The sequence below is a fragment of the Triticum aestivum genome, chromosome 3B, assembly GCF_018294505.1.
Source record: "Triticum aestivum cultivar Chinese Spring chromosome 3B, IWGSC CS RefSeq v2.1, whole genome shotgun sequence".
NCBI classification, from domain to species: domain Eukaryota; kingdom Viridiplantae; phylum Streptophyta; class Magnoliopsida; order Poales; family Poaceae; genus Triticum; species Triticum aestivum.
Window position 1 is genome coordinate 701,527,679 of NC_057801.1, and position 14,420 is coordinate 701,542,098.

Below are 14,420 nucleotides of genomic sequence, written 5' to 3' on the forward strand. Positions count from 1 at the left end.
CGCTTTACACCAATATGACCCAAACGGCGGTGCCACAAATAAGTTGCACTATCATTATCAACTCTGCATCTTTTGGCTTCAACATTATGAATATGTGTATCACTACTATTGAGATTCAACAAAAATAGACCACTCTTCAAGGGTGCATGACCATAAAATATATTACTCGTATAAATAGAACAACCATTATTCTCTGATTTAAATGAATAACCGTCTCGCATCACACAAGATCCAGATATAATGCTCATGCTTAACGCTGGCACCAAATAACAATTATTCAGGTCTAAAACTAATACCGAAGGTAGATGTAGAGGTAGCGTGCCGACTGCGATCACATCGACTTTGGAACCATTTCCCACGCGCATCGTCACCTCGTCCTTAGCCAATCTTCGCTTAATCTATAGTCCCTGTTTCGAGTTGCAAATATTAGCAATAGAACCAGTATCAAATGTTGGGGAACTTTGCAGAAAATAAAAAATTTCTACGCTTTCACCAAGATCAATCTATGAGTTCATCTATCAACGAGAGAGAGGAGTGCATCTACATACCCTTGTAGATCACGAGCGGAAGCGTTCAAGAGAACGGGGTTGAGGGAGTCGTACTCGTCGTGATCCAAATCATCGGAGATCCTAGCGCCGAACAGACGGCACCTCCGCGTTCAACACACGTACAGTTGAGGAAGACGTCTCCTCCTTCTTGATCCAGCAAGGGGGAAGGAGAGGTTGATTAAGATCCAGCAGCACGACGGCGTGGTGGCGGATGCAGCAGCGATCTCGGCAGGGCTTCGTCAAGCTTCTGCGAGAGGGAGAGGTGTAGCAAGGGGAGGGGGAGGCGCCAAGAGCATGGGTGTGGCTGCCCTCCCTCCCCCCTCTTTATATAGGCCCCCTAGGGGGGCGCTGGCCCTAGGAGATGGGATCTCCAAGGGGGGGCGGCGGCCAGGGGGGAAACTTGCCCCCCAAGCCAGGTGGAGGCACCCCCACTCCTAGGGTTTCCCAACCCTAGGCGCAGGGGGGGCCCATGGGGGGGCGCACTAGCCCACCAGGGGCTGGTTCCCCTCCCACTTCAGCCCATGGGGTCCTCCGGGATAGGTGGCCCCACCCGGTGGACCCCCGGGACCCTTCCAGTGGTCCCGGTACAATATCGGTGACCCCCGAAACTTTCCCGGTGGCCGAAATCTGACTTCCTATATATAATTCTTTACCTCCGGACCATTCCGGAACTCCTCCTGACGTCCCGGGAGTTGCACAATCTCATGGTCTAAGGAAATATTACTTGACATTTGGAAAGGCTCTAGCTAAATGAACTACACGATCTTTGAGCTATGCTTAGGATTGGGTCTTGTCCATCACATCATTCTCCTAATGATGTGATCCCGTTATCAATGACATCCAATGCCCATAGTCAGGAAACCATGACTATATGTTGATCAACGAGCTAGTCAACTAGAGGCTTACTAGGGACATGTTGTGGTCTATGTATTCACACGTGTATTACGATTTCTGGATAACACAATTATAGGATGAATAACAGACTATTATCATGAACAAAGAAATATAATGATAACCATTTTATTATTGCCTCTAGGGCATATTTCCAATAGTCTCCCACTTGCACTAGAGTCAATCATCTAGTTACATTGTGATGAATCGAACACCCATAGAGTTCTGGTATTGATCATGTTTTGCCCTAGGGAGAGGTTTAGTCAACGGATCCGCTACATTCAGGTCCGTGTGTACTTTACAAATATCTATGTCTGCATCTTGAACATTTTCACGAATGGAGTTGAAGCGACACTTGATGTGCCTGGTCTTCTTGTGAAACCTGGGCCCCTTGGCAAGTGCAATAGCTCCTGTGTTGTCACAGAAGAGTGCGATCGGCCTCGATGCATTGGGTATGACTCCTAGGTCGGTGATGAACTCCTTCACCCAGATTGCTTCATGCGCTACCTCCGAGGCTGCCATGTATTCTGCTTCACATGTAGATCCCGCCACGACGCTTTGCTTGCAACTGCACCAGCTTATTGTCCCACCATTCAAAATATACACGTATACGGTTTGTGACTTAGAGTCATCCAGATCTGTGTCGAATCTAGTGTCGACGTAACCCTTTACGACGAGCTCTTCGTCACCTCCAAAAACGAGAAACATATCCTTAGTCCTCTTCGGTACTTCAGGATGTTCTTGACCGCAGTCCAGTGTTCCTTGCCGGGATTACTTTGGTACTTTCCTACCAAACTTACAGCAAGGCTTACATCAGGTCTGGTACACAGCATGGCATACATAATAGACCCTATGGCTGAGGCATAGGGGATGACACTCATCTCTTCTATATCTTCTGCTGTGGTCGGGCATTGAGCTGAGCTCAATTTCACACCTTGCAACACAGGCAAGAAACCCTTCTTAGACTGATCCATATTGAACTTCTTCAATATCATATCAAGGTATGTGCTTTGTGAAAGACCTATGAGGCATCTTGATCTATCCCTATAGATCTTGATGCCTAGTATGTAAGCAGCTTCTCCAAGGTCCTTCATTGAAAAACACTTATTCAAGTAGGCCTTAATGCTGTCCAAAAGTTCTATATCATTTCCCATCAAAATTATGTCATCTACATATAATATGAGAAATGCTACAGAGCTCCCACTCACTTTCTTGTAAATGCAGGCTTCTCCATAAGTATGCATAAACCCAAACGCTTTGATCATCTCATCAAAGTGAATGTTCCAACTCTGAGATGCTTGCACCAGCCCATAAATGGATCGCTGGAGTTTGCACACCTGGTTAGCATTCTCAGGGTCGACAAAACCTTCCGGCTGCATCATATACAGTTCTTCCTTAAGATGGCCGTTAAGGAATGCCGTTTTGACGTCCATTTGCCATATCTCATAATCATAGTATGCGGCAATTGCTAACATGATTCGGACGGACTTTAGCTTCGCTACGGGAGAGAATGTCTCATCGTAGGCAACCCCTTGAACTTGTCGATAACCATTAGCGACAAGTCGAGCTTTATAGATGGTAACATTACCATCCGCGTCCGTCTTCTTCTTAAAGATCAATTTGTTTTCTATCGCTCGCCGATCATCGGGCAAGTCTGTCAAAGTCCATACTTCTTTTCATACATGGATCCTATCTCGGATTGCATGGCTTCAAGCCATTTGTTGGAATCTGGGTCTGCCATCGCTTCTTCATAGTTCGAAGGTTCACAGTTGTCTAACAACATGATTTCCAGGACAGTGTTGCCATACCACTCTGGTGTGGAACGTGTCCTCGTGGACCTACGAAGTTCAGTAGTAACTTGATTTGAAGTACCTTGATCATTAACTTCCTCTTCAGTTGGTGCTGGCACCACTGGAACATCTTCCTGAGCTGCGCTACTCACCAGTTCAAGAGGTAGTACTTCATCATGTTCCACTTTCCTCCCACTTACTTCTCTCGAGAGAAATTCTTTCTCCAGAAAGGACCCATTCTTGGCAACAAAGATCTTGCCTTCGGATCTGAGGTAGAAGGTATACCCAATGGTTTCCTTAGGGTATCCTATGAAGACGCATTTTTCCGACTTGGGTTCGAGCTTTTCAGGTTGAAGTTTCTTGACATAAGCATCGCATCCCCAAACTTTTACAAACGATAGCTTAGGTTTCTTCCCAAACCATAATTCATACTGTGTCGTCTCAACGGATTTAGACGGTGCCCTATTTAAAGTGAATGTAGCTGTCTCTAGAGCGTATCCCCAAAAAGATAGCGATAAATCGGTAAGAGACATCATAGATCGCACCATATCCAATAAAGTGCGATTACGACATTCGGACACACCGTTACGCTGAGGTGTTCCAGGCGGCGTGAGTTGTGAAACGATTCCACATTTCCTTAAGTGCGTACCAAATTCATGACTTAAATATTCTCCTCCATGATCTGATCGTAGGATCTTTATCTTTCGGTCATGTTGATTCTCTACCTCATTCTGAAATTCCTTGAACTTTTCAAAGGTCTCAGACTTGTGTTTCATCAAGTAGACATACCCATATCTACTCAAGTCGTCAGTGAGAGTGAGAACATAACGATATCATCCGCGAGCCTCAACGCTCATTGGACCGCACACATCAGTATGTATGATTTCCAATAAGTTGGTTGCTCGCTCCATTGTTCCGGAGAATGGAGACTTGGTCATTTTGCCCATAAGGCATGGTTCGCATGTGTCAAATGATTCATAATCGAGAGACTCTAAAAGTCCATCAGCATGGAGCTTCTTCATGCGCTTGACACCAATGTGACCAAGGAGGCAGTGCCACAAGTATGTGGGACTATCGTTATCAACCTTACATCTTTTGGTATTCACACTATGAATATGTGTAACATCATGTTCGAGATTCATTGAGAATAAACCATGACCATCGGGGCATGACCATAAAACATGTCTCTCATATAAATAGAACAACCATTATTCTCGGATTTAAATGAGTAGCCATCTCGTATTAAACGAGATCCAGATACAATGTTCATGCTCAAAGCTGGTACTAAATAACAATTATTGAGGTTTAAAACTAATCCCGTAGGTAAATGTAGAGGTAGCATGCCAACGGCGATCACATCGACCTTGGAACCATTCCTGACGCGCATCATCACCTCGTCCTTCGACAATCTCCGCTTATTCCGCAGCTCCTGCTTGGAGTTACAAATATGAGCAACGGCACTGATATCAAATACCCAGGAGCTACTACGAGTACTGGTAAGGTACACATCAATTACATGTATATCACATATACCTTTAGTGTTGCCGTCCTTCTTGTCTGCTAAGTATTTGGGGCAGTTCCGCTTCCAGTGTCCGCTTCCCTTGCAATAAAAGCACTCAGTTTCAGGCTTGGGTCCATTCTTTGACCTCTTCCCGGCAACTGGCTTACCGGGCGCGGCAACTCCCTTGCCGTCCTTCTTGAAGTTCTTCTTACCCTTGCCTTTCTTGAACTTGGTGGTTTTATTCACCATCAACACTTGATGTTCCTTCTTGATCTCTACCTCCGCTGATTTCAGCATTGAATATACCTCAGGAATGGTCTTTTCCATCCCCTGCATATTGAAGTTCATCACAAAGCTCTTGTAGCTCGGTGGAAGCGACTGAAGGATTCTGTCAATAACCGCGTCATCCCGGAGATTAACTCCCAGCTGAGTCAAGCGGTTGTGCAACCCAGACATTTTGAGTATGTGCTCACTGACAGAACTATTTTCCTCCATCTTACAACTGAAGAACTTGTCGGAGACTTCATATCTCTCGACCCGGGCGTGAGCTTGGAAAACCATTTTCAGCTCTTCGAACATCTCATATGCTCCGTGTTGCTCAAAAATCTTTTGGAGCCCCGGTTCTAAGCTGTAAAGCATGCCGCACTGAACGAGGGAGTAATCATCAGCACGAGACTGTCAAGCGTTCATAATGTCTTGGTTCTCTGGGATGGGAGCTTCACCTAGCGGTGCTTCTAAGACATAATCTTTCTTTGCAGCTATGAGGATGATCCTCAGGTTCTGGACCCAGTCCGTATAGTTGTTGCCATCATCTTTCGGCTTGGTTTTCTCTAGGAACGCGTTGAAGTTGAGGGTAACATGGGCCATTTGATCTACAAGACATATTGTAAAGATTTTAGACTAAGTTCATGATAATTAAGTTCATCTAATTATTTAATGAACTCCCACTCAGATTAGACATCCCTCTAGTCATCTAAGTGATACATGATCCGAGTCGACTAGGCTGTGTCCGATCATCACGTGAGACGGACTAGTCATCATCGGTGAACATCTCCATGTTGATCTTATCTTCCATACGACTCATGTTCGACCTTTTGGTCTCTTGTGTTCCGAGGCCATGTTTGTACATGCTAGGCTCGTCAAGTTAACCTAAGTGTTTATGCGTGTGTAAATCTGTCTTACACCCGTTGTATGTGAACGTTAGAATCTATCACACCCGATCATCACGTGGTGCTTCGAAACAACGAACTTTCGCAACGGCGCACAGTTAGGGGGAACACTTTCTTGAAATTATTATGAAGGATCATCTTATTTACTACCGTCGTTCTAAGTAAACAAGATGCAAAAACATGATAAACATCACATGCAATCAAATAGTAGTGACATGATATGGCCAATATCATATAGCTCCTTTGATCTCCATCTTCGGGGCTCCATGATCATCTTCGTCACCGGCATGACACCATGATCTCCATCATATGGATCTCCATCATCGTGTCTCCATGGGTTTGCTCGCCAACTATTACTTCTACTACTATGGCTAACGGTTTAGCAATAAAGTAAAGTAATTACATGGCGTTGAATCAATGACACGCAGGTCATACAATAATTAAGACAACTCCTATGGCTCCTGCCGGTTTTCATACTCATCGACATGCAAGTCGTGATTCCTATTACAAGAACATGATCTCATACATCACATATATATCATTCATCATTCATCACAACTTTTGGCCAAATCACATCACAATCACATGTTGCAAAAACAAGTTAGACGTCCTCTAATTGTTGTTGCATGTTTTACGTGGCTGCAATAGGGTTCTAGCAAGAACGTTTTCTTACCTACGTAAAAGCCACAACGTGATTTGCCAACTTCTATTTACCCTTCATAAGGACCCTTTTCATCGAATACGCTCCAACTAAAGTGGGAGAGACACACACCCGCTAGCCACCTTATGCAACTAGTGCATGTCAGTTGGTGGAACCTGTCTCACGTAAGCGTACGTGTAAGGTCGGTCCGGGCCGCTTCATCCCACGATACCGCTGAAGCAAAATAAGACTAGTAGTGGCAAGAAAGTTGACAACATCTACGCCCACAACAAACTTGTCTTCTACTCGTGCAAAGAGAACTACGCATAGACCTAGCTCATGATGCCACTGTTGGGGAACGTTGCAGAAAATAATTTTTTTCTACGCTTTCACCAAGATCAATCTATGAGTTCATCTAGCAACGAGAGAGAGGAGTGCATCTACATACCCTTGTAGATCGCGAGCGGAAGCGTTCAAGAGAACGGGGTTGAGGGAGTCGTACTCGTCGTGATCCAAATCACCGGAGATCCTAGCGCCGAACGGATGGCACCTCCGCATTCAACACACATACGGTTGAGGAAGACGTCTCCTTCTTCTTGATCCAGCAAGGGGGAAGGAGAGGTTGATGAAGATCAAGCAGCACGACGGCGTGGTGGTGGATGCAGCAGCGATCTCGACAGGGCTTCGCCAAGCTTCTGCGATAGGGAGAGGTGTAGCAAGGGGAGGGGAAGGCTCCAAGATCATGGGTGAGGCTGCCCTCCCTCCTCCCTCTTTATATAGGCCCCCTAGGGGGGCGCCGGCCCTAAGAGATGGGATCTCCAAGGGGGGCGGCGGCCAGGGGGGAAACTTGCCCCCCAAGCCAGGTGGAGGCGCCCCCACCCCTAGGGTTTCCCAACCCTAGGCGTAGGGGGGCCAAGGGGGGCACACCAGCCCACCAGGGGCTGGTTCCCCTCCCACTTCAGCCCATGGGGCCCTCCGAGATAGGTGGCCCCACCCGGTGGACCCCCGGGACCCTTCCGGTGGTCCCGGTACAATACCGGTGACCCCCGAAACTTTCCCGATGGCCGAAACCTGACTTCCTATATATAATTCTTTACCTCCGAACCATTATGGAACTCCTTGTGACATCCGGGATCTCATCCGGGACTCCGAAAAACTTTCGGTTTACTGCATACTCATATCTCTACAACCCTAGCATCACCGAACCTTAAGTGTGTAGACCCTACGGGTTCGGGAGACATGCAGACATGACCGAGACGCCTCTCCGGTCAATAACCAACAGCGGGATCTGGATACCCATGTTGGCTCCCACATGCTCCTCGATGATCTCATCGGATGAACCACGATGTCGAGGATTCAATCAATCCCGTATACAATTCCCTTTGTCAATCGGTACGTTACATGCCCGAGATTCGATCGTTGGTATCCCAATACCTCGTGTAATCTCATTACCGGCAAGTCACTTTACTCGTACCGTAATGCATGATCCCGTGACCAGACACTTGGTCCCATTGAGCTCATTATGATGATGCATTACCGAGTGGGCCCAGAGATACCTCTCCGTCATACGGAGTGACAAATCCCAGTCTCGATTCGTGCCAACCCAACAGACACTTTCGGAGATACCCGTAGTGCACCTTTATAATCACCAAGTTACGTTGTGACTTTTGGCACACCCAAAGCACTCCTACGGTATCCGGGAGTTGCACAATCTCATGGTCTAAGGAAATGATACTTGACATTTGGAAAAGCTCTAGCTAAACGAACTACACGATCTTTGAACTATGCTTAGGATTGGGTCTTGTCCATCACATCATTCTCCTAATGATGTGATCCCGTTACCAATGACATCCAATGCCCATAGTCAGGAAACCATGACTATCTGTTGATCAACGAGCTAGTCAACTAGAGGCTTACTAGGGACATGTTGTGGTCTATGTATTCACACGTGTATTACGATTTCCGAATAACACAATTATAGCATGAATAACAGACTATTATCATGAACAAAGAAATATAATAATAACCATTTTATTATTGCCTCTAGGGCATATTTCCAACATCAAATACCCAGGTTCTACTGCGAGCATTAGTAAGGTACACATCAATAACACGTATATCACATATACCTTTTTTCACGTTGCCATCCTTCTTATCCGCCAAATACTTGGGGCAGTTCCGCTTTCAGTGACCATTCCCTTTGCAGTAGAAGCACTCGGTCCCAGGCTTAGGTCCAGACTTGGGTTTCTTCTCCTGAGCAGCAACTTGCTTGCCGTTCTTCTTGAAGTTCCCCCTCTTCTTTCCTTTACCCTTTTTCTTGAAACTGGTGGTCTTGTTGACCATCAACACTTGATGCTCCTTCTTGATTTCTACCTCCGTGGCTTTTAGCATCGCGAAGAGCTCGGGAATAGTCTTGTTCATCCCTTGCATATTATAGTTCATCACGAAGCTCTTTTAGCTTGGTGGCGGTGATTGAGGAATTCTATCAATGACACTATCATCGGGAAGATTAACTCCCAGTTGAATCAAGTGATTATTATCCCCAGATATTTTGAGTATATGTTCACTGACAGAACTATTCTCCTCCATCTTGCAGCTATAGAACTTATTGGAGACTTCATATCTCTCAATCCGGGAATTTGCTTGAAATATTAACTTCAACTCCTGGTACATCTCATATGCTCCATGACGTTCAAAATGTCGTTGAAGTCCCGGTTCTAAGTCGTAAAGCATGGCACACTGAACTATCGAGTAGTCATCAGCTTTGCTCTGCTAGATGTTCTTAACATTGTCAGTTGCATCTGCAGCAAGCCTGGCACCCAGCGGTGCTTCCAGGACGTAATTCTTCTGTGCAGCAATGAGGATAATCCTCAATTTACGGAACCAGTCCATGTAATTGCTACCATCATCTTTCAACTTAGCTTTCTCAAGGAACGCATTAAAATTCAACGAAACAACAACACGGGCCATCTATCTACAACAAACATAGACATGCAAAATACTATCAGGTACTAAGTTCATGATAAATTTAAGTTCAATTAATCATATTACTTAAGAACTCCCACTTAGATAGACATCCCTCTAACCATCTAAGTGATCACGTGATCCAAATCAACTAAACCATGTCCGATCATCACGTGAGATGGAGTAGTTTTCAATGGTGAACATCACTATGTTGATCATATCTACTATATGATTCATGCTCGACCTTTCGGTCTCAGTGTTCCGAGGCTGTAGGATCAAAAGTATGTCTAGAGGGGGGTGATTAGACTACTTGACCAAATAAAAAACTTGCCTTTTCCCAATTTTAGTTCTTGGCACTACAAGGATTCGGGTCTATTGCAACAAAATCATTTGTTGCAATACATGATGTTTCGTGGCGATAAGTACCTATTGCCACAAAATGCCATTCGTTGGCAGCCGTTGCGACTGGACACATGGTAATAGGTTATTACCATGAAAAAGCAATCGTGGCAATAAAGCATGCTATTGCAACATCCATGTGGGAAGTTGCCACATGTTTTCCCGTGGCAACACTCACCTGTTGCCACAATTTGATTTGTTGAGATAGATTTAATGCAACATGTAACGAATCGTGGCGACTGATATCTCGTAGCGATAGACATTTGTGGCAACAACCTATGCCAACAAGGGCCGTTTCGTGGCGCATTACTCTTTCGTGGCAATAGTGAATTGTGGCAATAAACTATGACAACAATCCTTATTTTTGTGGCATTAGGCATTTTGCTATGACCCACTACACTCGTGGCAATAAACTATGGCAACAATCCTTGTTTTCATGGCATTAGGCATGTTGCCACAACCCACTGCACTTGTGGTATTAACTTATGGCAACAAATATTCCAATCGTCATAACAGGAAATTGCAACATACTTGTTTTGGTGGTGATAAATAGGTATCACAACAGGTAAAATCTTTGTAGCGAGAAACTATTGTGACAATTTAAACTTTTCGTGGCGATACTCTATTTCAACAAAACTTACTTTGGTGGCGCCAAAAAGTTATCGCATCGTGAAAAAAATGGAACGCATGGGCATATTTGCTAGTACAAATAAGTTTCCACAACCCAAATATTTTCCATCAACAAGACACATAATTCTGCCAAGCCCATGAATTTTGATTAAATTGTTTCATTCAATTACAACAATCATTAGAGGTACATCACTAAAGCCACATTGCCATCATTACAACGAAAAATAGTCCAACTCATACATTATACACATAATAGTCACTGCCAAATTACAAATGATCGCTTCAAATGCAGCACCATGGGTTGCATGAGATTTGTCCTTGAGATGGAGGAGGTAGAAGTGGATGATGCCATTCTCGCTCTGGTAAAAGGCAGGAAATAATCCTGAGCATTTGTTAAAATAGTACACTAATGAGTTTCTAGCTGGTCTATAATAAGGAAATAGGAAATGATCATTATATGCACAGTACAATACATATTATGGAGGAAAGGAAACAATTATGACTCAAGAATGTGCATCACACTTCTCACTGAAACAATTGTGGGAAGGCCTATTTTTGTATTTTTGAAATAAGTAAAAAGAGTTTAAAATTGTCAAAAGGCCTATTTTATATTCAAAGATATACAATTGTAATGCAGTATCTATTTTCTATTTGATGTTATGTACATAAATGCAAGATCACACTGCAGAACAAAAATAGTTCTTTTTTTTTCAAATTCACAAACCTCACAGAAGGCACATTCACAAATATGACTACACTTAATCTCAACTAAATCAATTCATTAGTATTTACCAATCCTCACAAACATTCACAATTTCCAGCATTTAGAGGCAATGTAAGTGACGTAGATCACTACGAACAGAGAGGCAATACAGATAAACTCAATATAAACTATTTGAAACTACCACAGAGAACTAGCAGTATAAACACTTTACTGTGGCAAAACACAACTCAAGTCTAGCATGGTAATTTCGGTTCTTATCCAGTTCTACAAGTCTAGTTAAGTCATATCTACAAGCCATGGAGAAGTAAAAAAAACAATAACCTGCAAGTTACCACAGTACCATGCCGAAATTTTAAGTACGTAATATCCTAGGCAAATTGTGCAGTAGCATGAGTATTGAGTATAAAACCACTGAAACCTAAATAGCTACAGTTTTAAACATTAGTATACCATGAACAAGAGGAAGCAACCATAGTACAGAATGTGATCGGAGAGCAGCCTATGAGCTAACTCAAGTTAACATATGCTTCCTATTACATTCTACCTAGAACAAGATAAACCAGAGCGAGAAGAGGGGGGAGGATGGAAGACCAAGGACTTACCGGAGCCAGAGACGAAGTAGAAGTGGACATCTGTCGTCGTGCCTGCGGTCACCACATGCAGTGTCGGTGTTGTCCTCCTTGAGGAGATGTGCGCCATGGATGGGGAAGACAAGTGTGAGGTCGATGCCGACGATGAGTGCGCTGACCGTGGGGCGGCCGACGGCCGCCTAGACCCAGCCAGGGCCGGCCCTAACATTTCGAAGGCCCTAGTGCAAGTTAGGTTTAGTGGGCCTGACGGACACGCGGGTCTTCACAAGCACCGCTGCACGCTGCCAGCACAAGTTCAACAAAGTGTAGATATGACTTGTTTTTCATGATAATATGATAATGTCAAAAATAACAATCCTCACCATATTTTACGATGTACCTACAGATAGCAGTTTTGGACAAAAGCACAGACGCCTTCTATGCAAGTAGCTACAGAGAAATCCAACAACATAATAACAAAGCAGTATCTAATCATCATGTGCTTATTTGATGATACTTAATCACCACTAATATGAGGCACCCACTTGTGCAACAATTTCATGCAAAGTAATCTTTCACAAAATTCGCAATCAACAAGGAAAGATGGGCAATCCAGACGAGAAACAACTAACCTGTGGACGTGGGCTGCTGTCAACGCCTCACCGCCCAATCGCTGAATGTGCCACTTCATCAGTCTCCTTAGGATACTTTTAAGATGGAAGAACAAAAGGTCCTGCTTGGATAATGAAGAGGTTAAGGTAGTAGTGATACATATAAATTTTTATTCAATTAGCATCGGTTTGGGCGCCCAGCCTCTTGGGAAATTGGTTCAATTAATTAGCAAAGAAAGGAGACGAGAAGACTGGGTGATGAACAAGAGACATGTATCTCGGAAATACCTTTTTTAAATAGAGACCTAACAATTAGGCTGGTTGTTGAGCTGTTCTCACTTTCGTACGTGACTGGTTCCTCACACCATAATAGGTTGAGCCTACCGCTACTATTTCATCAGTTTACTTTTTCTTCTACTCATACGTATATACATACAGTATGGGCCCCTGTTTTGCCTGGGCCCTAGGCGGCTGCACGCCATGGCCAAGGGCCGGCCCTGGACCCAGCCCCGGGCGCGTTGTCAGGAGGAGGCTGAAGCGAGACGGCAGGGGACATTGCGGACGGCCGCCGACGCCACCATGAGGAACCGCCACCACCGATCCAGCAGCAAGATTGCTGGTTCTGGCCATGGACGGAAAGGATGGATAAAGTAGAGGGTCGCGCGCTGGAGTTGAGGTGGTGTGGTGGTCGGGGTCAGAGAGGAGGTAGAAGCCGGCGTTGCTGCCGCGGTGGATCCGGCAGCTAGATCGTCAGATCTAGTCATGCACGGAACAGCCGAACGGTGTGGGTCGGCCTGGACATCGCACCGGTGGTGCTTGCCCCGGTACTACCTCCGAGCGCCTCGGCTGGATAGGGAAGTCGATGATTGGAGAACACAACGGGAGGAAGGAAGGCACGGGGAGGAGGAGCTGGGTCGAAGAGAAGCCGGCGGCTGTGGGTGCCAGGAAAGAAAGAAGAGAGGGATAGAGAATTAGGGATTGTGTGCCATCCGTTGGATCTTGGAAAATCAAACGGTTGGGGGTACGATCCGTGGGCGAGCTTATTCGACCAATCAGAACGCACGGTTTGCCTCATGCAGGATCGCTCCTTGGCTGGGAATCATAATGGGGTTTCCATAAAATTTGTCAAGTCACCTTTGTGAAATAATAATAATAATCTCTACCTAATAATAATAATAATAATAATAATAATAATAATAATAATAATAATAAAAAAGAGAATTAGGTTTCTGCGGTACGTCATAAAAACTACCCTCGAAGTTGCCCTAAATTACCCACTATGCCACCTATAAGTGAAAAAAATGATTCAGTTTTTTTCTTGAAGGCCGCCGCGGGGTTTGATTATTAAAGAGCGGTACCTTAATAAATCACAAGCAGAGAAGTGCTGCACTGGTCTGTGCTTTGACACATCATTTGGGAGACTTGGGTTCGATCCCCTGTTCGCCCCTTTTTTCTTTTTCTTTTTCCTGCCAGGGGTCGTCCTTCCCCCGCACATGTTACAGGTGTGATGTCTCCATTCTGTTTTCTTTTCTTTTTTTTGTACTTTTTTTCTTCTTATTTCTGTTTATGTTTTTCTCTTTTATATTCAACCGAAAAATTCCAAATTTTAAAAGGTTGTGAGTTGAATTTTGTATAGAAATCATAAAATGTTCACGAACTCAGAAAATGGTAGAGAAATCATAAAATAAATAAGATTAGGAAACTGTTTGCATAGTATAAAAACATTATTTCAAAATAAATATTCATGATTTTTAAAAGGTGATCGTGAATTCAAAACATATTCAACAATTTGAAAATTATGTCCATAAAATTTTAGAAAATGTTTGCAAAAATTCAAACAGATATGTAAATAACGAAAAGACAAACCATCACTTAAATATTTTTTAGGGGATACATAGAGGTTGTTTTATGATTTTATTTAGTCCATGACGCATCGGTTAAAAAAGGGTTTTTGTGTTCTATACAATGCTTGCTCCCAGAAAAA

The 14,420-nt window shown here is 44.1% G+C and overlaps 1 long non-coding RNA gene across 1 annotated transcript; it reads right to left on the minus strand.

The window, feature by feature from the left end:
* Nucleotides 1-10,664: 10,664 nt before the first annotated feature.
* On the minus strand, nucleotides 10,665-13,598 carry LOC123066134 (uncharacterized). The gene is made up of 3 exons (XR_006431229.1): nucleotides 12,725-13,598; nucleotides 11,859-12,558; nucleotides 10,665-10,914 (listed from the first exon to the last, which is right to left on the minus strand). It is a non-coding gene; the product is annotated as an uncharacterized lncRNA (long non-coding RNA).
* Nucleotides 13,599-14,420: the final 822 nt, after the last annotated feature.